The sequence below is a fragment of the Hyla sarda genome, unplaced genomic scaffold, assembly GCF_029499605.1.
Source record: "Hyla sarda isolate aHylSar1 unplaced genomic scaffold, aHylSar1.hap1 scaffold_58, whole genome shotgun sequence".
Taxonomy (NCBI): Eukaryota; Metazoa; Chordata; class Amphibia; order Anura; family Hylidae; genus Hyla; species Hyla sarda.
Genome location: NW_026610592.1, coordinates 457,541 through 484,579, shown reverse-complemented (window position 1 = coordinate 484,579; position 27,039 = coordinate 457,541). Strand labels below are relative to the sequence as shown.

The 27,039-nt window shown below is 44.1% G+C and overlaps 1 protein-coding gene and 1 long non-coding RNA gene across 20 annotated transcripts in view; both read right to left on the bottom strand.

Moving 5' to 3' along the window:
* The window catches only part of LOC130340261 (golgin subfamily A member 6-like protein 22), a 548,567-nt gene that overhangs the window by 234,754 nt on the left and 286,774 nt on the right, over positions 1–27,039 (bottom strand). The window lies entirely within an intron of this gene.
* Positions 7,931–19,139, bottom strand: LOC130340266 (uncharacterized). Its single transcript, XR_008880426.1, has 3 exons — positions 18,834–19,139; positions 8,096–8,170; positions 7,931–7,994 (listed from the first exon to the last, which is right to left on the bottom strand). It is a non-coding gene; the product is annotated as an uncharacterized LOC130340266 (long non-coding RNA).

The following is a 27,039-nucleotide window of genomic DNA, read 5'->3' as shown; positions in this document are numbered from 1 at the left end:
AAATTTTTTTCCCAAATTTACAATTTTTACAAAGCGTAATGGGAGAAAATGCCCCCCAAAATTTGTAACCCCCTCTCTTCTGAGTATGGAAATACCCCATGTTAGGACGTAAAATGCTCTGAGGGTGAACTACAATGCTCAGAAGAGAAGGAGTCACGTTTGGCTTTTGGAAAGCAAATTTTGCTGAAATGGTTTTTGGGGGGCATGTCCCATTTAGGAAGCTCCTATTGTGCCAGAACAGCAAAAAAATAACATGGCATACTATTTTGGAAACTACACCCCTCAAGGAATGTAACAAGGGGTACAGTGAGCCTCAACACCTCACAGGTGTTTGACGACTTTTTGTTAAAGTTGGACGTGTAAATTTTTAATTTTTGCAAGGGGTGATAGGAGAAAATTACCCCTAAAATTTGTAACCCCATTTCTTCTGAGTATGGAAATACCCCATGTGTGGACATCAAGTGCTTTGCTGGCGCACTACAATGCTCAGAAGAGGAGGAGCGCCATTGAGCTTTTAGAGAGAGAATTTGTTTGGAATGGAAGTCAGGGGCCATGTGCGTTTACAAAGCCCCCCCGTGGTGCCAGAACAGCGGGACCCCCCTCATGTGACCCCATTTTGGAAACTACACCCCTCACAGAATTTAATAAGGGGTGCAGTGAGTATTTACTCCCCACTAGCGTTTGACAGATCTTTGGAACAGTAGGCTATGCAATTTAAAAATTTCATTTTTCATTTTCACAGACCACTGTTCCAAAAATCTGTCAGACACCTGTGGGGTGTAAATGCACACTGTACCACTTATTACATTACATGAGGGGCGTAGTTTCCAAAATGGGTCACATGTGGGGGGGTCCATTGTTCTGGCACTATGGGGGCTTTGTAAACACACGTGGCCTTCAATTCCGGACAAATTTTCTCTCCAAAAGCCCAATGGCGCTCCTTCTCTTCTGAGCATTGTAGTTCGCCCGCAGAGCATTTTACATCCACACAGTGATTCCCAAACAGGGTGCCTCGAGCGGTTGCTAAACTGGGGGGACAGTGTAAGGGGGTGTATATGTAGTGTTTTAGCCTTAATTATGTGTTAGTGTATTGTAGTGTAATGTTTTTAGGGTACATTCACACGGGCGGGTTTATGGTGAGTTTCCAGCTAGGAGTTTGCGCTGCGGCAAAAAATTTGCAGCAGCTCAAACTTCAGGAAACTCACTATAAACTCGCCCGTGTCAATGTACCCTGTACATTCATATGGAGGGGCAAACCTCCAGCTGTTTCAAAACTACAACTCCCAGTATGTACTGACAGACCGTGCATGCTGGGAGTTGTACTTTTGAAACAGCTGGAGGCACACTGGTTGGAAACCCTTCAGTTAGGTTCTGTTGCCTAACTCAGTATTTTCCAACCAGTGTGCCAGTCCAGCTGTTTCAAAACTACAACTGAGATGTAGTTATGCAACAGCTGGAGGTACGCAAATACAACTCCCAGCATGCCGAGACAGCTATTTGCTGTTTGGGCATACTGGGATTTGCAGTTTTGGAACATCTAGAGGGCTACTGTTTAGAGACCGCTGCACAGTGATCTCCAAACTGTAGCCCTCCAGATGTTGCTAGGCAACTCACCGGCTTCCGTAGAATCCAGGGAGCCACATCGCTGTCCTCTGCCGCCACCGATCCCCGCCCACTGCTGCTGATCGCCGCCCGCTGCCGATGGGTAGGTGGACCTCCGGCGCTGTTCCCCGACGGTTCCCCGTTCTGCCCAGCCTACGTTAACCCCCGCCCCCGATCTGCTACTGGTCGTCGCTTCTGAACGACCAATCCCCGCCCGCTGCCGCTGATCGCCGCCAGCTGCCGATGGGTAAGTGGACCTCCGGCACTGTGCACCGACGGTTCCCCGTTCTGCCCGGCCACTGTGGGTGGGCAGAATGGGGGAACCGAACGTTAACCCCCCCCCCCTGCCCCCGATCTGCTATTGGTCTTTGCTTCTGAACGACCAATAGCAGGGATAGGAGGGGTGCCCCCCCTGCCACCTCACTCCTATCCCTTCAGGAGTATCGTGGGTGTCTTGGACAACCCCGATCCCCCTTAATTTCCGGGTAACCGGGTCACCGTAGACCAGTATGAATTCACCAGTGATTTGCGGCAATTGCCGACATGGGGGGGGGGGGTTGATCTCAGGACCCCCCTGGGCATTTGCACGGGGTGCCTGCTGATAGATATCAGTAGTCAACCCGGTCCGGTCCCCGCCCGGTGCGCGGCGGGGACCGAAATTCCCACGTGCATACAGGAACGCCCTTGGTCCTTAAGTACCAGGGAGCGAAGGCGTACCTGTACGCCCTTGGTCCCTAAGTGGTTAGTAAACAAATTGCTAAACAAAAGAATGCAGAAATGGTATGTAAAACTAAACTACTGATACAGTGATCCCTCAACTTACAATGGCCTCAACATACAATAGTTTCAACATACAATAGTATTTTCTGGACCATTTTAACTTGAATCCAGACTCAACATGGCTGGAAGAACTGACCAATCAGAACGGATATTTTACTGGAAAAACCCTTGTTACTGAAGTGCATGCACTGAATTCCTGTCCGATAGCACCCTCTACAGTGCAGGGAGGTATTACATGTTCTGTACTACTCTTTACCTGTGCCAGGGTTAGCTGCTCCTTTGGACACCAGGTAAAGGCGACTCCATGATACTTTTTTTGGACATTGTGTGTACTATACAGGACCCTGAAGAAGCTCCTGTCCTCTACATAGACAGTGATTTACAGCAACCAGCAGATCTTTCGTACTTTTATATGTAAGGACTTGCTTTATCTATATTAGTTATCTACCTATTTTTGTTTACTCCTCCCTTTTTCCTATTTTTGGATAAAATTTTGGAGGCTTCAGAACCAATTACCATCTTTCCATAGAGTTATGGTCTCAACATACAATGGTTTCAACATACAATGGTTGCCCTGGAACCAATTAATATTGTAACTTGAGGGACCACTGTACTAACTTATATTAGACAGTCTAAAGATGTGCCAGATTTATATCATACAGCTACTGTGATAAATTTGGTGATTTTGAAAGTTTTACACTGTCCAAGAATCAATAGTATTAATATATCTGCTCCCCTGACAAACAAAAAATATTACCAAAACCAAAATTTACAGCCTGGTCCAGAATTCTGATGTAAACAATTAACTGTACATAGAACACATGGCAAGGGGGAGAGAGGTGCACTGATTCTTATATCATGTGACTCAAGGAATTCTATTGAAAAATGCCCTTTCTTCCACCTAAAGAGGACTATGAGAGGAGTAACACCACAATTTTTTTAAGAAAAGGAAAAAAACAAAAACAAAAACAAAAAAAAACAACAACATAGCTAGTGAATGCAGTGATTTTGAAAAGTTTCCATTGAGCCCAAAAAAACACCACTAAAGGGTGAGGTAATGCCAAAAATTAAAGGATAACTCCGGGATGTAACAACTTATCCCCTATCTAAAGTGTTAGATCGCTGGGGTCTGACCACTGGGGCCCTCCGTTATCTCCCGCATGGAGCCCCGGCTCCCTGCATGAAACAAGCCCTTTCGACCACAGCACGAACCTGTGGCTGACACGCCCCCTCCATGCAGTCCTATGGCAGAGCCGGAGATTGCCGAAAGCAGCGCTCCAGCTCTCCCATAGAGCTGCCCGGAAGGGGCGTGTCGGCCGCCGCTTTGTGTGGTGGTCAACACGCCCCATTCATGCTGAGAACTGGGGCACCGTTCGGGAGATCCAGCTGTCAGATCCCCCGCGACCTTAGGATAGGGGATAAGTTGTTACATCCAGGAGTTATCCTTTAAAACACTATGTAGGTATGGAATTTCATATTTTCCTATTGACTCCTAGCTAACATCTGGCAGCGGTAGTTTTGTCCCAAATGCATTTTGGGGGCATTTTTTTTCCAGCCTAAAGCAGTGCTCTCCAACATGTAGAGGAAGAGTGGTGCAGTTGCCCATAGCAACCCATTGGATCGCTTCTTTCAAATATTTTGATAAATCTCCCCCATAGAGCCCAGTTCATATAATAATAAGATGATATATGTGCCAGGCTGTGACCAGTTAGTGCCCATCACATGCCAGTCTCATGACCTATTATTTCAGACATATATTTACAGTTGGAGCAATATATAGCTATAATATACATTGGGAGGGAGATTTATCAAAACCTGTGCAGAGGAAAACTTGCCCAGTTGCCCATAGCAACCAATCAGATATCTTCTTTCATTTTAAAAAGGGCCTGTCCAAAATGAAAGAAGAGATCTGATTGGTTGCTATGGGCAACTGGACAACTTTTCCTCTGAACAGGTTTTGATAATTCTCCCCCTGGATGTGTAACTGGACAGAAATATGTGACGATATTAATGAGGGATAATATAGTTTAGAGTAGGACTTACCACTGGATGATCCGGAAAGGATGGTATAACCGGAAAGTGAGGTGTTACCTGAAATAAAAGCACAGACACACAGACACACAACAACAAACAACACACACAGACACTAAGACGCAACAAATAATACAATAATGCACTTGTACGGCTCAGAAATCACAGAATAGCTCCTCCTCTGGCGGTCGCTCCAGCTGAGTGGTTGGTTGTCAGGACAACAGACAAACATACCGTGCAGGTGCCAAGCCAGACCGACCAATCACAGGCCAGCTCACTTGTATCAAGACCAACCAATCACAAACCAGCTCTTTTGTACGTAGATGATCTGCTGGATTCATACATATAATAGGGTTTTAGGATGATTGATAAATCTCCCCAATAATTTTGGATCAATAACCAATATCCCTGCTGAAACCTCTACAATAGTAGGCCCTGACATCAATCCCCTCTAATTATTAATGGAAGTGCCTGTCCTTAATGCAAAAGCTGCTCCTCAGTATATTTCCTATATATAATTTACATTTATAGACACCACACAGGTAAATCCGCATATGTGCTACTCCATGTCACCTGGGACCTCATCCAACTGCTCATATGTTATGTTTCCTTCCTTGTATAGAAGACTGAATTGTAAGCAATAACTAATACAAAGCTTATATATATATATATATATATATATATATATATATATATATATATATATAAAATAATGAAGGCTTATTGTAAAATAGAAGAATATTTGAAGTCACAAAAGGGTCTTTATGATCTTCCATGACCATTTAAACAGTATAAGGCAGCGTATTATATTCAGACCATGGGGCTATAATTTATCTTACACAACGCAGCTGCTGCAGAGCTTCTTTTGACTTTCAAAATGGTCGGCTCATATGGACCACTCCTGGCAGTTAGTACCAAGTTGTACCAAGAGTTGTGTGCCCTCATTTTATACAACATGGGGAAAACATTTCATCTCGAAAAAATAAAGGATTGTTGGGGAGATTTATCAAAACCAGTGCAGAGGAAAAGTTGACCAGTTGCCAGTAGCAACCAATCAGATCGCTGCTTATATTTTTCAGAGGCCCATTTAAAAATGAAAGAAGCAATCTTATTGGTTGCTATGGGCAACTGGTCAACTTTTCCTCCGCACAGGTTTTTATAAATCTTCCCCTGTATGTTTAGTTGGGTGCAGGCCCATCATAATATGGACATTATCATAAGTCACATTTACATAACATGTTATTTTTATAAGTCTACTACTGAATACATTGAGGTATTATGGCTGTGAAAGAGTTGACATTTTACTCTTTGTTGCCCCTACTTATGAGCCATATATGTATGTGTAAGAATGTATAGATCCTTGGTCACATGACTCATCTTAGCTAGATTCTATGCAGAAACTGCTAGTCTCCTAAGTCCAACCCTTTCTCCCTAGCCCCTTAAAGGGGTAGTCCAGTGGTGAAAAACTTATCCCCTATCCTAAGGATAGGGGATAAGTTTGAGATCGCGGGGGGTCCGACCGCTGGGGCCCCCTGCGATCTCTCTGTACGGGGGCCAGGCTCTCCGGCCAGATAGCGGGTGTTGACCTCCGCACGAAGAGGCGGCTGACACGCCCCCTCAATACATCTCTATGGCAGAGCCGGAGATTGCCGAAGGCAGCGTTTCGGCTCTGCCATAGAGTTGTATTGAGGGGGCGTGTCGGCCGCCGCTTCGTGCGGAGGTTGACACGCCCCCTTCCCGCGGGCTGTCGGGGCTCCGTACAGGAGATCGCAGGGGGCCCCAGCGGTCGGACCCCCCGCGATCTGCAACTTATCCCCTATGCTTAGGATAGGGGATAAGTTGTTCACCACTGGGTTCACCACTGGACTACTCCTTTAAGGACGCAGCTCATTTTCACCTTAAGGACCCTTTTTCGCAAATCTGACCACCGTCACTTTAAGCATTAATAACTCTGAGATGCTTTTACCGATTATTCTGATTCTGAGATTGTTTTTTCGTGACATATTCTACTTTATGGTAGTGGTAACTTTAAGTTGTTACTTGCATCCTTTCTTGGTGAAAAATCCCAAAATGTCATGAAAATTTTGAAAATTTAGCATTTTTCTAACTTTGAAGCTCTCTGCTTATAAGGAAAATTGATATTCCAAATACATTTTATATTGATTCACAAATACAATATGTCTACTTTATGTTGGCATCATAAAATGGACATATTTGTACTTTTTGAAAAAATTAGAGGACTTCAAACTATAGCAGCAATTTTCTAAATTTTCATGAAAATTGCAAAATCTGAAGGGACATATGTTACAGAACTACAACTCCCAGCATGCCTGGGCAGTGTAGGCATGCTGAGAGTTGTAGTTTGGCAACATCTGGAGGGCTACCGTTTGGGCAACACTTTAAAAGTGGTCTCCAAACTGTGACCCTCCAGATGTTGCAAAACTACAACTCCCAGCTTGCCGAGACAGCCTTTGGCTGTCTGGGCATGCTGGGAGTTGCAGTTTAGCAACCACTAGAAGGGCAGCAGTAAATATTGCTTTACTGCCACCTTTCTTTCCCCCCTCCCACCGTCACTTCCCTACCTGCGCCGCTGATCTCCGCTGTCTCTACCGATGAACGGCAGTCCGCACGGCATCTTCTGCACAGGTACAGGCCGCCATCTTCTCCCCCTGTTCTGCCCGACATCCAGGGGTGGGCAGAGCGGGGGGTTTCCATGGCAACCCCCTGTCGTGCACTGCCATTGGTCAGAACTCATTTCTGACTAATGGCAGGGGACAGGAGGAGATTGCAGCGCTGAAACCTCGCTCCTATCCTTCAGGATGATCGGGGCTGTCACTGACAGCTCTGATCATCCCTATTTTCCGCGTGATGGGGTCACTAGAGACCCGATCATCCCGAAATAGGAGAAAATCGCATGTCTGAATTGACATGTCATTTTTTCCGATCGCCAACATGGGGGTGTCTCAGGACCCCCCTCGGCGATGTGCCGGGATGCCTGCTGAATGATTTCAGCAGGCATCCCAGTCCGGTCCCCAACTGGCTAGCGGTGGGGACCGGAATTCCCACGGGCGTATCCATACGCCCTACGTCCTAAAGGACTCGGGATGCAGGGCGTATGCATACGCCCTACGTCCTGAACAGGCTAGAGGACTTGAACCTGATTGTCTCATATCTCTGCTAGGTCCCAAGTGAGAGGAGTTTAGGCCTAGTCAGAACTCATTTTCCAGTTATCTCCAAAATCCTGCTTCCTGCTCCAATGAGAAGAATTTTTCTTGTCAGTAAAAAGTAGTAGCTGAGCAAGGACTCTTCTGCATACACTTAACTCATTGTTGGCTTCCAGTCATGCTAAGTGCTGTGTAGCTATCGCATCACGAGCAACTTTAATCCACACCCTGTGGCAGGAAATTGGGCCGCAAACTGAAACCTGAGCAGGGTCTCTACAGTAGAGTGTGTGTATAAAAATATATATATTTAAATAAACATATCCCAGCGCTGAAAGGGTTAAACAATAGAGATACTTTTATTGTTGAATGTTGATGTAATCTGCAGATAGTGGTAATAATCCTCAATGTGTCGATGGTCTAGATAAAATAAAATGAATACGTGTATAATGAGCTGTAGTGCCCGGGTATACCTACAAGTAGATCTACAATGTAATGCACTTACACAACGTTGTACTTACCTCTATGTATGCATAGATGTGTAACTGTCCCTGATGCCAGGTGGCAGTGTGTGGTAAAGAAGAGAGCGTGATATCCTGGATAAATAAATAAATTAAAGGGTTAAGTATAAAAGCACAAGAATGGGACTTGCAGGTTATTCGCTTGGTAAATAGTCCGTACCCCTTAAATATTGATGACAGTTGTATTCTTTGGGATCAGGCTATATAGTAGTTATACACCTCTCTTTATTTACACATTGGCCCTCATTTACTATTGCAAACCCGACATGTTTAAAATTGTCATTTTCTGACCCCTATAACTATTTTATTTTTCCGCGTATGGGGCGGTATGAGGGCTCATTTTTTTGCGCCGTGATCTGAAGTTTTTATCGGTACCATTTTTGCATTGATAGGCCTTATTGATCGCTTTTTATTCATTTTTTCATGATATAAAAAGTGACCAAAAATGCACTATTTTGGACTTTGGAATTTTTTTGCGCGTACACCATTGACCGTGCGGTTTAATTAACAATATATTTTTATAATTCGGACATTTCCGCACGTGGCGATACCATATATGTTTATTTTTATTTACACTGTGTTTTTTTTTTGATGGGAATAGGGGGGTGATTCAAACTTTTAACCCCTTCAGGACGGAGCCCATTTTGGCCTTAAGGACCGGAGCGTTTTTTGCACATCTGACCACTGTCACTTTAAACATTAATAACTCTGGGATGCTTTTAGTTATCATTCTGATTCCGAGATTGTTTTTTCGTGACATATTCTACTTTAACTTAGTGGTAAATTTTTGTCGATACTTGCATCCTTTCTTGGTGAAAAATCCGTAAATTTGATGAAAAATTTTAAAAATTTTGCATTTTTCTAACCTTGAAGCTCTCTGCTTGTAAGGAAAATGGATATTACGAATAAATTTTTTTTGGTTCACATATACAATATGTCTACTTTATGTTTGCATCATAAAATTGACGTGTTTTTACTTTTGGAAGACACCAGAGGGCTTCAACGGTCAGCAGCAATTTTCCGATTTTTCACAAAATTTTCAAACTCAGTATTTTTCAGGGACCAGTTCAGGTTTGAAGTGGATTTGAAGGGTCTTCATATTAGAAATACCCCATAAATGACCCCATTATAAAAACTAGACCCCCCCAAAGTATTCAAAATGCAATTCAGTCAGCGTTTTAACCCTTAAGGTGGTTCACACGAATAGCAGCAAAGTGAAGGAGAAAATTCACAATCTTCATTTTTTACACTTACATGTTCTTGTAGACCCAATTTTTGAATTTTTACAAGGGGTAAAAGGACAAAATGTTTACTTGTATTTGTAGCCCAATTTCTCTCGAGTAAGCACATACCTCATATGTCTATGTAAAGTGTTCGGCGGGCCCAGTAGAGGGCTCAGAAGGGAAGGAGCGACAAGGGGATTTTGGAGAGTACGTTTTTCTGAAATGGTTTTTGGGGGGCATGTTACCTTTAGGAAGCCCTTATGGTGCCAGAACAGCAAAAAAAAACCCACATGGCATACCATTTTGGAAACTAGACCCCTCGGGGAATGTAACATGGGATAAAGTGAACCTTAATACCCCACAGGTGTTTCACGACTTTTGCAAATGTAAAAAAAAATAATAATAATTTTACCTAAAATGCTTGTTTCCCCAAAAATGTTTTATTTTTAAAAAGGGTAATAGCAGAAAATACCCCTAAAAATTTGAAGCCCAATTTCTCCCGATTCAGAAAACACCCCATATGGGGGTGAAAAGTGCTCTGCTGGCGCACTACAGGTCTCGGAAGAGAAGGAGTCACATTTGGCTTTTTGAAAGCAAATTTTGCTCTGGGGGCATGCCGCATTTAGGAAGCCCCTATGGTGCCAGGACAGCAGAAAAACCCCCACATGGCATACCATTTTGGAAACTAGACCCCTCGGGGAACGTAACAAGGGGTTAAGTGAACCTTTATACCCCACAGGTGTTTCACGACTTTTGCATATGTAAAAAATAATTTTTTTTTTTACCTAAAATGCTTGTTTTCCCAAAAATTTTTCATTTTTAAAAAGTGTAAAAGCAGAAAATACCCCCAAAATTTGTAACACAATTTCTCCCGAGTACGGCGATACCCCATATGTGACCCTAAACTGTTGCCTTGAAATACGACAGGGCTCCAAAGTGAGAGCGCCATGCGCATTTGAGGCCTAAATTAGGGACTTGCATAGGGGTGGACATAGGGGTATTCTACGCCAGTGATTCCCAAACAGGGGGCCTCCAGCTGTTGCAAAACTCCCAGCATGCCTGGACAGTCAACGGATGTCCGACAATACTGGGAGTTGTTTTGCAACAGCGGGAGGCTCCGTTCTGGAAACAGTGGCGTACCAAACGTTTTTCATTTTTATTGGGGAGGGGAGGGGGGCTGTGTAGGGGTATATGTATATGTAGTGTTTTTTACTTTTTATTTTATTTTTTGTGTTAGTGTAGTGTTTTTAGGGTACAGTCGCACGGGCGGGGGTTCACAGTAGTTTCTCGCTGGCAATTTGAGCTGCAGCAGAAAGTTTGCGGCAGCTCAAATTTGCAGCCAGATACTTACTGTAATCCTCCGCCCATGTGAGTGTACCCTGTACGTTCACATTGGGGGGGACATCCAGCTGTTGCATAACTACAACTCCCAGCATGCCCGTTGGCTGTCGGTGACTGCTGAGAGTTGCAGTTTTGCAACAACTGTAGGCACACTGGTTATGTATCACTGAGTTTGTGACCTAACTCAGTGTTTCACAACCAGTGTGCCTCCAGCTGTTGCAAAACTACAACTCCCAGCATGTACGGTGCATGGTGTACGGTGACTGCTGAGAGTTGTAGTTTGCAACATCTGGAGGCACACCGGTCGTGAAACACTGAGTTAGGTAAAAAAAAACTCTGAGTTTCACAACCAGTGTGCCTTCAGCTGTTGCAAAACTACAACTCTCAGCAGTCACCGACAGCCAACGGGCATGCTGGGAGTTGTAGTTATGCAACCAGCAGATGCACCACTACAACTCCCAGCATGCACTTTAGCTGTTTGTGCAAGCTGGGAGTTGTAGTTATACAACAGCTGAAGGTACACTTTTCCATAGAAAGAATGTGCCTCCAGCTGTTGCAAAACCATAAGTCCCAGCATGCCCATAAGGGAATGCTGGGAGTTGTGGTGGTCTGCCTCCTGCTGTTGCATAACTACAGCTCCCAGCATGCCCTTTTTGCATGCTGGGAGCTGTTGCTAAGCAACAGCAGGAGGCTGTCACTCACCTCCAACGATCCAGACACTGCAGGTCAGTCCCGCCGCCGCCGCTGCTCCTGGGGCCCCGATCCCAACATTAACGCCGGTGATCGGGGTCCCCAGCACCCGGGGTGCACGTCCCGCACCCGCTCACGTCCTCCAGAGGGGAGGAGCGGGTGCGGGAGTGACACCCGCAGCAGGCGCCCTGATTGGTCGGCCGGTAATCCGGCCGACGAATCAGGGCGATCGTGAGGTGGCACCAGTGCCACCTCACCCCTGCAGGCTCTGGCTGGAGACCCGATTGACCCGGAATCGCCGCAGATCGCTGGACTGAATTGTCCAGCGATCTGCGGCAATCGCCGACATGGGGGGGCATAATGACCCCCCTGGGCGATATGCCGGGATGCCTGCTGAACGATTTCAGCAGGCATCCGGCTCCGGTCCCCAACCGGCTAGCGGTGGGGGCCGGAATTCCCACGGGCGTATGGATACGCCCTCGGTCCTTAAGGACTCGGGATGCAGGGCGTAGCCACGGGTCCCGGCCGTTGTTAGAGGCCGGGCCACGCCTCGATCTATAACGGACACATGACGTTCTATAACGGACACATGACGTTCCAGTACGTTATGTGTACTTAAGGGGTTAAAGTAGAACCCCACCAGTAGGTTGATATTGCTCCTTGTAGGTAATTCCCTCAGTAATGCTCCCAGATAGGTTATGTCCCAGTAGGTAGGCAGTAGGTCATTCAGCTAGATAAGTTGTACTTAATGCCCCCTGCAGGTATGTAATAGACAATGCCCCCAGTAGGTAGTAAGTTATTCCTCCCGGTAGGTAATGCCCCTGAGTAAATAATACTCCCAGGAAATAGTGCCCCCCCCCCAGGTAGGTAATGTCCAAGTAGGAAGTGCCATCAGTAGGTAGTGCCCCCAGGTAGGTTATGTCCTAATAGGAAGTACCATCAGTGGGTAGTTCCTCCAGGTAGGTCACGCCTCCAATAGGTAGCTCCACCAGGTAAGTAATGCCCTGGGTAAATAGTAGCAGCCCCTGTGCTGATTGTAAAGGGCCCTCAGCCCATCCTGGCATCTAAGTGAGTAGGGGGCAGTGGCGTTGCGACCGGTGTGCGGGGGGTGCAGCCCGCACCGGGTGACACCATCCTGATGGGGTGACACTAGGTACGCCCCCGGTCCTCAGTTGCGCTGTCTCCGAACTAGCAGCACTCCCCCCCCCCCCCCCGTCCTCACTTGCGCTGTCTCTGTACTAGCACCCCCCCCCCCCGTCCTCACTTGCGCTGTCTCCCTACTAGTAGGACCATCCCCCCCCCCGTCACCTGCACAGTGAACCGGCCTGCGCCCCCATGCCTTCTGTTGCGCCGGCCCGACGTGCCTCTGCAGGGCCGTGCAGGAGGACGTGACGTCACTCGCAGAGCGCCCCGAGAGAAGGAGCGCTGCGCTGGTTGGGTGAGTGAGTGTGTGTCTGTCTCACTCTATCTCTGTTTGTGTGTCTCTGTCTGTGTGTGTGTGACTCTGTGTGTGTGTGACTCTGTGTGACTCTATGTGTGTGTGTGTGACTGTGGGTGACTCTGTGTGTGTGTGACTGTGTGTGACTGTCTGTGTGTGACTTTCTGTGTGTGTGTGTGTCCAGGGGCGGACACAGACAGCAGAGGGCCCTTGTGCAAAGAATGTGCCTGCCCCCCCCCCCCCAAAAAAAAACATCAATTGTTCAGGACCCCCCCTCCATGTGTCACCTACTCAGGTGGACCCCCATATGTCACTTGCTCGGGAAGAACCCCCCCTGTATAAGTATCTAATTATTTATTAAGGGCTCCCATATGCCGCAGCTCATTCAAGCCCCCCACATTAGGTAGCATAGCTTTCCCACGTTAGGTAGCATAGATTCCCCACATTAGGTAGCATAGATTCCCCACATTAGGTAGCATAGTTTCCCCACATTAGGTAGCACAGATTCCCCACATTGGGTAACATAGTTTCCCCACATTAGGTAGCATAGTTTCCCCACATTAGGTAGCATAGTTTCCCCACATTAGGTAGCATAGTTTCCCCACATTAGGTAGCATAGTTTCCCCACATTAGGTAGCATAGATTCCCCACATTAGGTAGCATAGATTCCCCACATTAGGTAGCATAGTTTCCCCACATTAGGTAGCACAGATTCCCCACATTGGGTAACATAGTTTCCCCACATTAAGTAGCATAGTTTCCCCACATTAGGTAGCATAGTTTTCCCACATTAGGTAGCATAGTTTCCCCACATTAGGTAGCATAGTTTCCCCACATTAGGTAGCAAAGATTCCCCACATTAGGTAACATAGTTTCCCCACATTAGGTAGCAGTTTCCCCACATTAGGTAGCACAGATTCCCCACATTAGGTAGCACAGATTCCCCACATTAGGTACCATAGTTTCCCCACATTGGGTAGCACAGATTCCCCACATTAGGTAGCACAGATTCCACACATTAGGTAACATAGTTTCCCCACATTAGGTAGCCATAGCCCCCACGCAAACACACAGAGACACAGACACACACACAGACACACTTAACTGCCCTGCACAGCGCTTCTCCTCTCCGGCGGCGGCCTGACGAGTGACGTCACTGACGTTCTCCTGAGCAGGTCTGCAGAAGTACGTCACTTGTGCGACGTCCCTCGTCAGACCCCGGTCGGCCGGAGGCAGACTCACTGTCTAAAGTGCCCGCTGTGCTATTATACCCCGCAGCTGCTTTAGAACAGTGAGCAGCGGCGGCGCCAACCCTACCATGAACCTACTAGGCACAAAAAAAGGGGGGCAGCAAAATGCCACCCCTGAAAAGTGCCACTTGGGACTTATGGTCCCACCGGGTCCCATGGTAGGGCCAACCAGAGGCGGCTCTAGACTTTGTGAGGCCTTCGGCGAAACTTGAACATGAGGCCCTGCTTTATTTTCTGCTGAAATTACATGGTGGTCCAGCTGTGAGATGGTTATACTGTGACATCACTGTGTATTATCCCTGTACTGTGACATCACTGTGTATTATCTCTGTACTGTGCCATCACTGTGTATTATCCCTGTACTGTGACGTCACTGTGTATTATCTCTGTACTGTGCCATCACTTTGTGTATTATCTCTGTACTGTGACATCACTGTGTATTGTCCCTGTACTGTGACATCACTGTGTTTTATCCCTGTACTGTGACATCACTGTGTGTATTATCCCTGTACTGTGACATCACTGTGTATTATCTCTGTACTGTGACATCACTGTGTATTATCCCTGTACTGTGACATCACTGTGTATTATCACTGTACTGTGACATCACTGTGTATTGTCCCTGTACTGTGACATCACTGTGTGTATTATCCCTGTACTGTGACATCACTGTGTATTATCTCTGTACTGTGACATCACTGTGTATTATCTCTGTACTGTGACATCACTGTGTATTATCCCTGTACTGTGACATCACTGTGTATTATCCCTGTACTGTGACATCACTGTGTATTATCCCTGTACTGTGACATCACTGTGTATTATCCCTGTACTGTGACATCACTGTTTGTATATTATCCCTGTACTGTGACATCACTGTGTGTATATTATTCCTATACTGTGACATCACTGTGTATAGTATCCCTGTACTGTGACATCACTGTGTATTATTCCTGTACTGTGACATCACTGTGTATTATTCCTGCACTGTGACATCACTGTGTGTATTATCTCTGTACTGTGACATCACTGTGTATTATCCCTGTACTGTGACATCACTGTGTATTATCCCTGTACTGTGACATCACTGTGTATTATCTCTGTACTGTGACGTCACTGTGTATTATCCCTGTACTATGACATCACTGTGTATATTATCCCTCCCTGTACTGTGACATCACTGTGTGTATATTATCCCTGTACTATGACATCACTGTGTATATTATCCCTGTACTGTGACATCACTGTGTATTATCCCTGTACTGTGACATCACTGTGTATTATTCCTGTACTGTGACGTCACTGTGTATTATTCCTGCACTGTGACATCACTGTGTGTATTATCTCTGTACTGTGACATCACTGTGTGTATTATCCCTGTACTGTAATGTCACTGTGTATTATCCCTGTACTGTGACATCACTGTGTATTATCTCTGTACTGTGACGTCATTGTGTTATCCCTGTACTATCACATCACTGTGTATATTATCCCTCCCTGTACTGTGACATCACTGTGTGTATTATCTCTGTACTGTGACATCACTGTGTATTATCCCTGTACTGTGAAATCACTGTGTGTATTATCTCTGTACTGTGACATCACTGTGTATTATCCCTGTACTGTGAAATCACTGTGTGTATTATCTCTGTACTGTGACATCACTGTGTGTATTATCTCTGTACTGTGACATCACTGTGTGTATTATCCCTGTACTGTGACATCACTGTGTGTATTATCCCTGTACTGTGACATCACTGTGTATTATACATGTACTGTGACATCACTGTGTGTATTATCCCTGTACTGTGACATCACTGTGTGTATTATCCCTGTACTGTGACATCACTGTGTGTATTATCCCTGTACTGTGACATCACTGTGTATTATCTCTGTATTGTGACATCACTGTGTATTATCCCTGTACTGTGACATCACTGTGTATTATCCCTGTACTGTCACATCACTGTGTATTATCCCTGTACTGTGACATCACTGTGTATTATCCCTGTACTGTGACATCACTGTGTATATTATCCCTGTACTGTGACATCACTGTGTATATTATCCCTGTACTGTGACATCACTGTCTATATTATCTCTAAACTATAACATCACTGTGTGTTATCTCTATACTGCAACATCACTGTTGATACTTACACTGCACTGTGACATCACTGTATATATTAAGCCTGTATACCCTAATGTCACTGTACATATTTACCTTGCACTGCGAGTGACAATACAGGGTAAATATGCACAATGACATCACAGTTCAGAGTTAATATAAACAGTAATGTCTCTGTACAGGGACAATAAACAGTTTTGCCACTACAAGGTTAATAAACGCAGTGTTGTCACAGTAGAGGGTAACTATACAGTGATGTCATTGTACCGGGAAAATATACACAGTGAAGTCAGCATTCAAGAATAATAAACTGTGATGTCACTACAGGGTTGTTATACACAGTGACATCAAATTACAGCATGAAGCACAGTGATGTCAGTTTATTATGAAGCACAATGATGTCACAGTTTATTATGAAGCACAGTGATGTCACAGTTTATTATGAAGCACAGTGATGTCACAGAGACTGCAGAATGTACAACTGTACGTATGATAAAGATGGCGGGATGCTATCGAAACGTCACACATACATGGGGGAATAAAACACTTTGTTTTTGCACCTTATCTGGGAGTGCCGCTGGATCTTTAGTTTTGTAGATAGATAGATAGATGATATATAGATAGATAGATAGATAGATAATAAATATAAGATAGATAGATGATAGATAGATATGAGATAGATAGATAGATAGATGATAGACATGTGATAGATAGATAGATAGATAGATAGAATAGATAGATAGATAGATAGATAGATAGATAGATAGATGATAGATAGATAGATAGATAGATAGATAGATAATAGATATGAGATAGATGATAGATAGATATGAGATAGATAATAGATATGAGATAGATAGATAATAGATATGAGATAGATGATATATAGATAGATAGATAGATAGATAGATAATAGATATAAGATAGATAGATGATAGATAGATATGAGATAGATAGATAGATGATAGACATGTGATAGATAGATAGATAGATAGATAGATAGATAGATAGATAGATAGATGATAGATAGATAGATAGATAATAGATATGAGATAGATAGATGATAGATAGATATGAGATAGATAATAGATATGAGATAGATAGATAATAGATATGAGATAGATGATATATAGATAGATAGATAGATAGATAGATAGATAATAGATACAAGATAGATAGATGATAGATAGATATGAGATAGATAGATAGATGATAGACATGTGATAGATAGATAGATAGATAGATAGATAGATGATAGATAGATAGATAGATAGATAGATAATAGATATGAGATAGATAGATGATAGATAGATATGAGATAGATAATAGATATGAGATAGATAGATAGATAATAGATATGAGATAGATGATAGATAGATAGATAGATATGAGATAGATAGATAGATGATAGACATGTGATTGATAGATAGATAATAGATATGAGAGATAGATAGATATGAGATAGATAGATAGATCAGTGTATCCCAGCCAGGGGGCTTCTAGCTATTCCAAAACGACAACTCCCAGCATGTCTTTGGCTTTATGAGCATACTGGGAGTTGTAGTTTTGCAACAGCTGGAGGCCCCCTGGTTGGGAAACACTGTTCTATCTATCAATCATCTATCTATCTATTTATCTATCCATCTATCTCCTATCTATCTATCTATTCATCCATCTATCTATATCCATCTATCTATTTATGTATCTATTTTTCTATTTATCTATCTATCTCATATCTATTTCAGATAGATGAGAGATAGATAGATGAAAGATAAATAGATATGAGAGATAGATAGATACATAAATAGATGGATATATAGATAGAAAGATAGATAAATAGATGATAGATAGATAGATACTATCTATCTAAAACAAATAAAAACGGCACAACCAAAATCCAGAAATTAGATAGAAGTCGGGGTGCCCGCATACTTGGAACCTGGGTCCACTGGTTCCTCAGTCGGGACAAAGAACAATATGATGCAGCACGCCACAAGTTTGCAGAAAATGGTGGTTTATTCCATCATGTGCATAGACTATGCACATGATGGAATAAACCACCATTTTCTGCAAACTTGTGGCGTGCTGCATCGTATTGTTCTTTATCTATCTATCTATCTATCTTTCTATATCCTATCTATCTATATCATATCTATCATCTATCTGTCATCTATTTATCTATCTTTCTATCTATCTATCTATCTATCATCTATCTCTCATATCTGTCTATCTTTCATCTATCTCTCATCTATCTGAGATAGATATGAGAGATAGATAGATAAATAGAAAGATAGATACATAGATAGATGGATAGATATATAGATATGAGATAGATAGATATGATATAGATAGATAGATATGAGATAGATAGGAGATAGATATGAGATAGATAGATATGAGATAGATAAATAGATAGATAGATAGATAGATAGATAATAGATAGATGAGAGATAGATAGATAGATGATTGATAGATAGATAGATCAGAGTTTCCCAACCTGGGGGCCTCCAGCTGTTGCAAAACTACAACTCCCAGTATGCTCATAAAGCCAAAGGAATGCTGGGAGTTGTAGTTTTGCAACAGCTGGAGGCCCTCTGGTTGGGAAACACTGAACTATCTCCCACTGTCTCCTACAACTTTCCCCCTCTCCCCCAAGCAAGTTACTTACTTTAAAAGGGCAGCATGAGCAGTGGGCACTGGGCAGGTAAGTCTTCCATACTGGTGGTGTCCGGGCCTGTATACACACAGCGGGCCTGCTCCACAAGGTCCAGTATACAGGGGAGTGAGAGAGGGGGAGGAGCTTCCTGTCTGCTCTTCCCAGTCTGCATAGCGCAGCCCCTGCGTGGTGACAGGGCTGCAGGCTGAAGATTTATTTAAAAAAAGGATGCGGAGTAGATGGCTCCGGGGGGCGGGGGTGCAGCGGGGGCTCGGGCCCCTTACTGGTGAACTAGCTGTACCCCCCTGATGGCCATGAGAGCTGCTAGTGACATACTGCTGCTAGGGGGGGGGGGCAAAAGGGGGGGCAATCATGATGTAGGGGGGGCCGTGCCCCCCCCGTGCCCCCCCTAGAGACGCCACTGGCTGCAGGGGTGGTTGAACGCAGCGTCCATCTGGGTGCTGTCAAACTTGCTGTGGTCGGGGAGTATGCGGTGGTCTAATGCTCGCCTCTGGGGCCGGACCTGGAGAGGGCAGCGGCCCCCTCTCACGCTGGGCCCCTGTGCAGCTGAACCGGCTGCACAGGCGATATGTCCGCCCCTGTGTGTGTCTCTCTGTCTGTGAGTGTGTGTGTGTGTGTGTGTCTCTCTGTCTGTGAGTGTGTGTGTCTCTGTGTTTGTGTGTGTGTCTGTCGCTAGACTTGTGCACTAGAAAAATTTTCGTTTAATTTCGTTTCGTTTTTTCGTTTTGGAAAAAAATTTCGGTTCGGCAATATTTTCGGTTTAGATTTTTCGGATACATTCGGTATTCGGGTATTCGTGTTGTTTTTTTCGGATACATTCGGTATTCGGGTACATTCGGTAAATCTTTTTAGTCTTTTTTTGGACTTTAGCGATCCTAATAAATAATGGAGATACCTTTTTTATTAAAATTTTGCAGGGTATCATAAAAAAATTATAATAAAAAAGATACAGTGGTGATGAAAAAAATTGTATCTAACGAAATGTATCTTTTTTATTATGAAATGTTTATTCATTTTTAAACAGGGATCAATTTATGTGAGCGGGTAAAGCACTAAAAATGGAGCCGACAATAATGAAAATGTAGTGTGTGCGTGTTTTTCACTTTTTTTTAAACATTTTTTAGGTAGTACTACTACTCCCAGCATGGAACACACTCTTCCATGATGGGAGTAGTAGTTACCTGTACTAATTGACAGATTGCAGGGGTCCCTTGCGATCATCTTGTATAATGTATAGATGCGGCAGCTGCTCTTCTATGGTCCCCTGCACTCACGTATATGTACACATATTCATATTTCCCGCAGAGCTGTGATTGGCCAGATGGTTCCAGCCAATCACAGCTCTCTGAGAGAAATAGGAATATGTGTATATATACGGCCGTGCAGGGGACCATAGAAGAGCAGCCGCCGCATTCATACATTATACTGGAGGATCGCAGCGGGTGTCAGGAGTGATACCTGCAGTGATCTTTCCTTTACTACAAGTACTACCACTCCCAACATGGAGTACACTCTGCTCCATGCTGGGAGCTGTAGTACCTGCATTAATAGACAGATCGCAGCGGGTGTCAGAAGTTACACTCGCTGCCATATGTCTATTAATGCAGGTACTACAGCTCCCAGCATGGAGAAGAGTGTGCTCCATGTTGGGAGTATTAGTACCTGCAGTAAGGGACAGACCCCAGCGGATGTCACTCCTCCTGACACCCGCTGCGATCCTCCTGATGTCAATGTCGGGATCAGCTGTTCTCAGGGCTACAGAGCCGGGAGAACAGCTGACGCTGAGCCGTAGGTATACATCGTATATCTACTGCCCAGCAAGAACTTACAGTGAGCTTGCAATGTGTATACAGTATACACATTGCTGGCTCACTTAACCCCTTGCTGAGCTGTGCGCTATGCGCAAGCCCAGCAAGGGAAGAGTTAACTTACACTGCTGGACAGTGTAGGTTAACCCTTTGTGCGGTATACACTGTATACAGCTATCTATAGATAGCTGTATACAGTGTATACAGAAGACGAAGTCCAGCTTACTTCCCTCGAGTCCCGGGCCGGGTTCGTGTAGCTCTGCCCCCTAGTGATGACGTCATTAGGGGGCGGAGCTACAGAAGGGAACAAGGCTAGTTTATCTGAAGCTCTGTTCACATTGTACGTTTTGTATAATGTGAACAGACCCTTCTGGCAGTGTCTACCCAGACAGGGAGACTCCAGCTGTTGCTAAACTACAACTCCCAGCATGCCCAGACAGCCAAAGGCTGTCTGGGCATGCTGGGAGTTGTAGTTTTGCACCAATTGGTGGCTCCCTGTTTGGGTAGACATTGCTTCATGGGTGCTCTCCCCAGCGGACAGTGCCAAAAATGTCATAACCAATTTTTTGTGTTTTTTTTTCTTCTCGTTTCAGATCCGTGTATGCAGAGGATTACTGCGGATTCGATGGATTACATCGGATTGTTTTTTTTCCCTTTAATAAAATGGTTAACGAGGGCTGTGGGGGAGTGTTTTTTTAAATAAAATAATTTTTCCAATGTGTTGTGTTTTTTTGTTTTTTTTCAGGGTTAGTAGCGGAAGCTGTCTTATTGACGGAATCCATTACTAGGCCAGGGCTTAGTGCTAGCCCCAAAAACAGCTAGCGCTAACACCCAATTATTACCCCGGTACCCACCGCCACAGGGGTGCCGGGAAGAGCCGGTACCAACAGGCCCGGAGCGTCAAAAATGGCGCTCCTGGACCTAGGCGGTAACAGGCTGGCGTTATTTAGGCTGGGGAGGGCCAGTAACAATGGTCCTCACCCACCCTGGTAACGTCAGGCTGTTGCTGTTTGGTTGGTATTGTGCTGAGAATGAAAATACGGGGAACCCTATGCGTTTTTTTTTTAAATTTAAATAAAAAAATAAAAATAAAAAAACGCATAGGGTTCCCCGTATTTTCATTCTCAGCCAGTTCTTGCTGGGCAGTAGATATACGATGTATACCTACGGCTCAGCGTCAGCTGTTCTCCGGGCTCTGTAGCCCTGAGAACAGCTCATCCCGACATTCACATAAGGACGATCGCAGCGGGTGTCAGGAGAAGTGACATCCGCTGGGATCTGCCCCTTACTGCAGGTACTAATACTCCCAACATGGAGCACACTCTGCTCCATGCTGGGAGCTGTAGTACCTGCATTAATAGACATATGGCAGCGAGTGTAACTTCTGACACCCACTGCGATCTGTCTATTAATGCAGGTACTACAGTTCCCAGCATGGAGCAGAGTGTGCTCCATGTTGGGAGTATTAGTACTTGTAGTAAAGGAAAGATCAATGCAGGTATCACTCCTGACACCCGCTGCGATCCTCTTGTATAATGTATAGATGTGGCGGCCGCTCTCCTATGGTCCCCTGCACGGCCGTATATATACACATATTCCTATTTCTCACAGAGAGCTGTGATTGGCTGGAACCATCTGGCCAATCACAGCTCTGCGGGGGACCATAGGGGACCATTCGTCATATATTCGCGAATATTCGCATATTCGTTAACCCTCGTTTTATTTTCGCACATGAGAAAGTTCGTGTATGCGAAAATTAACATGTGGAAATTCGCATATGCGAAAATTAGCATATGCTAAGTTTTCGCATATGCGAATTTCCGCACGTCAGTCTCACACAGTAGTATTACAGCCTTCTTTACACCACACAACCTGGAAGCAGAGAGGGGTGATCACTGTGATGTGTACTGTGAAGAAAAAAAAAACAAAAAAAAAACGAATATTCGTAATTACGAATATATAGCGCTATATTCGCGAAATTTGCAAATTCGCGAATATGCGATATTCGCGAATAATATTCGAATTGCGAATATTCGCGAGCAACACTAGTGGTATGTACCATCTGAATTAGATAAGGAAAGACTATAGAGAAGACGTCACCTGTAATCACTGATATCATTGTGTATTCTCCTCACTATAGAGAAGACGTCACCTGTAGTCACTGATATCATTGTGTATTCTCCACACTATAGAGAAGACGTCACCTGTAATCACTGATATCATTGTGTATTCTCCTCACTATAGAGAAGACGTCACCTGTAGTCACTGATATCATTGTGTATTCTCCACACTATAGAGAAGACGTCACCTGTAGTCACTGATATCATTGTGTATTCTCCTCACTATAGAGAAGATGTCACCTGTAGTCACTGATATTATTGTGTATTCTCCTTACTATAGAGAAGACGTCACCTGTAGTCACTGATATCATTGTACATTCTCCTCATTATGTCCTATCAGAGCTGTAGTCACTTGTCAGTTCTACAGTTATGGTGAGTGAAACTACAACTTCCAGCATAACCTAACCACTGCATAAAGGGTTACTCTACTGGAAAACATTTTTTTAAATCATCTGGTGCTACAAAGTTAAACCGATTTATAAATTACTTCTACTTAAAAATCTTAATCCTTCCAGTACTTATTAGCTGCTGTATAAGTGATTCACAGGAAGTTCTTTTTTTTAAATTTATTTTCTGTCTGACCACAGTGCTCTGTGCCGACACCTCTGTCCATGTCAAGAACTGTCCATAGTAGGAGCAAATCTCCATTGCAAACCTATCCTGCTCTGGACAGTTCCTAACATGGACAGACAGAGCACTGTGGACAAGCTGGAAAGAATTACACAACTTCCTGTGGAGAATACAACAGCTTATAAGTACTGTAAGGATTAAGATTTTAAATAGAAGTAATTTAAAAATCTGTTTAACTTTCTGGCACCAGTTGATATAAAAGTAAATGTTTTCCAGTGGAGTACCCCTTTAAGTAATTCTGGGAGCTGTATATTTAAATGGTGAAAACTTCTTTAACACTTTCCCATTCTGTGGCAACTGGTATATCTGATTATTATACTGGAATTTCTCACAATGCGCTACAACAGTGGTGTCTGTCACAACAGGCTAAAAACTTACTGGGGGGGGAGGTATGGGGTGACACAATTTTCTACCGCACCGGGTGACACCAACCCTAGCAACGCCCACTGGTAGGGGGCACAGGGAGGGTTGTTAGCTGGAAGACCTGGAATAAAGGGCTGGCAGCGAGATAGATATGAGATAGTTAGATATGAGATAGATATAAGATAGACAGATGGATATATAGATATATATGAGATAGATAGATAGATAGATATGAGATAGATAGATAGATATGAGATAGATGCAAGTTCTGTGCTCATAGCAGAGGTCACAGATCAAAGGTTGACATTCCTCTGGCGCTCGCAGGATCCGTCTTAGTGGTCAATCAGGTGAAGACTTCAGATTTGATAAAGAATGCAGTCTTTATTTCTTCATATAAAACTGACAACGCGTTTCGAGGGATTGCCCCTCTTTCTCAGGTCATGGGTACAGTGACAGATAACATGATGCTTTTTATATACGAAAAAACCCGCAAAAAAAAACGGTATGTGGGCAGGTCGGGTGACGTCACTGACATGCGTGCGTGTCAGGGAGGAACAGAAAGAAAAGGTAAACAAAGGAACCATGTGCTTTGCGATGTTACAAACCGTATTATAAGTGGTCATTAAGTCATTATTCTGTAAGTATATGACAGAGAGGAACATGTTTACTAGGTGATTTTGAGTTTTGTGATGTTTTTATGGAGGTGGATTCACCAGGTATCGAGTAGTCAAATGCTGACAACTAGTGTCCTCCAATTACAGGTGCGTGCTGTTGCTACGTGTCTATGATGTTGATATGGTCCCTGGTGGCTGTCACCGTCCTCCGCTGCAGTTGGCAAGTCGGAGGGTCGGCGTACAGGGGGCTGTGGAGGTGCCTGGAAGCCGCTGTAGTCTCCCTGCGCATGCGCGGACAGCCGTCTGTCAGCGAGGCTGAGTGAAAGTAAGTGGGTCGCAGATTCAAGAAGAAATAAGAAACAAGACGACACCATTGGAAACATGAATGAAAACAGAAATAAAAACGAAGACATGGACTCTACCATCAAAATATTCAATCTATCTACCCATATCCTAAATTCCGACGAAACATCACTTCTGCAGAAGGGCTTATCTTTCTGCCCTCACAACAATCCGGCCAAATTTGATGTATTTTTAGACCTTCATAAATTCACCCGCCGTCTGACATTGCAGCGTCATTTCACACTTCCCAACACCCAAAAAAAAAATTATAAGAAGGACGAGGATCATGGAACCACTGGAAAACACCCTGATATAAATATCAAATCCAAATTCTATCCGGTAGAAAGTCAGGGGTTTAGACTGAAAACCTTCCATGAATTGGTAGCAGAAGATCTAAGGAAACTGCCAGATCGATTCCCACAGAAATCCCGAGAGGGTCACCTTACATGTGGAGAAAAACAAGCCCTAAAAACTCTAAAAGAAAACAAGGATATCGTCATCAGACCAGCCGACAAGGGTGGGAGACTGGTTATCCAGGACTATATAGACTACCACCAGGAGGCCTGCCATATTCTGGAAGATACAAACTACTATAGAAGAGTCAAAGGTGATCCTTTCCCCACATTAAAAAAGGAACCATCAGGCAGCCAAGTAAAATCAATGGATTAATAAAATCAATGGATTAATAAATCCATTGATTTTACTTGGCTGCCTGATGGTTCCTCTCTGCGCCAGACAAACTCCTGACTCCCTGGTCATTCGGTTTTGATTTTACTCTTACCCAGGAGGGCTGCAGTGGACCTTCTTCTATATCTCTTCTGCTCTTAACCTTGTTGTGTGTGGGCGCACAACCAACTTTGGTAAGCGGCTTGGGAATTACCGTCCCCTACCCCCACCTGCAAGATCTACTGATCCCGCACATGAGGCGCCTTCCTCCCTCTCTCTAGATTCCACATTAAAAAAGGAGATCCTGTCCCTACTCAACGACGGTCTTAGCAAAAAAATAATTTCAAAACAAGAGAAAAAGTTCATGTTCATACAAAATCCCTCTGTCCCCTATTATTACCACCTTCCCAAAATTCACAAGAACTCCACATGCCCCCCTGGGAGACCCATCATCTCCGGGATAGACAGTAGTACCTGTAACATGTCACAGTACCTGGATCTTATATTACAGGAATATGTCCAAAATCTCGATAGTTATTTGAAGAACTCCGATCAACTTATTTCACTAATGAAACCCATACCATGGGTAGATGACATGATCCTGGTAACAATGGACGTGACGGCGTTATACACCAATATACGCCATGACCTTGGAGTCCAGTGTACCAGATATTTCCTAGAAGAGGACCCTGATGTCCCCACGGAACAGGTCACATTTCTAACAACTTGTCTGGAAACAGTCCTTAAAAATAATTTCTTCCAATATGATGGACAAACATTCCATCAAATACGTGGCACCGCCATGGGCACGAAAGTAGCCCCTGCATTTGCCAACCTATTCATGGGGCGCTTCGAAGATACGTTCATTACCAGTTCACCAAATATGCCAGACTATATAAGAGGTACATAGACGACCTCTTTATCCTATGGCAAGGTCCGATGGACAAAATAAATCAATTGGTGGTAGAGATTAACAACAACGACTGGGGGATAACCCTCACCCCAAATTTCTCCGCAGATAAAGTGGAGTTTTTGGATTTGGAGATCACCCATAAAGAAGGAGCTATTATAACATCCACGTTCTTCAAAACTGTGGACTCAAACAGTTACATCTGTTTCCACAGTGGCCATTACAAAAAATGGAGGGAAAACACACCCTTCGGACAATACAAAAGGGTCAGAAAAAATTGTACCCGAGGACACGACCTTCGCGACCCAGGTTAAGACCCTGGAAAAACGCTTTCTGGCCAAAGGATACCCGAAAACACTGATCCAAAATGCTTATTCCAGGACCAAGGCACTAAGCCAAGAGGAGCGCATGGATAAAAAAACAGACCTACCGACCAAGCAAAAAGAAAGGAGCGACACAAAAAAGAACCCCTACAACTGCAATTTTATCACAACATACTCTGCCGGCCAACAAGCCATAAAAAACATTCTACAGAAACATTGGCATATTTTACAGTCCGATCCCTACCTGAAAGAAATCGTCCCAACCAAACCCAGGATTACATTCCGCCGAGCACCCACCCTGAAAGGAATGATTGCCCCAAGCAAACTAAAAAGACATACCCTAAAACAGGAACAGGGACATCAAGGGAAGAAAGGATCATTCCGGTGAAACAAACCAAGCTGCCTATGTTGCCAAACCATC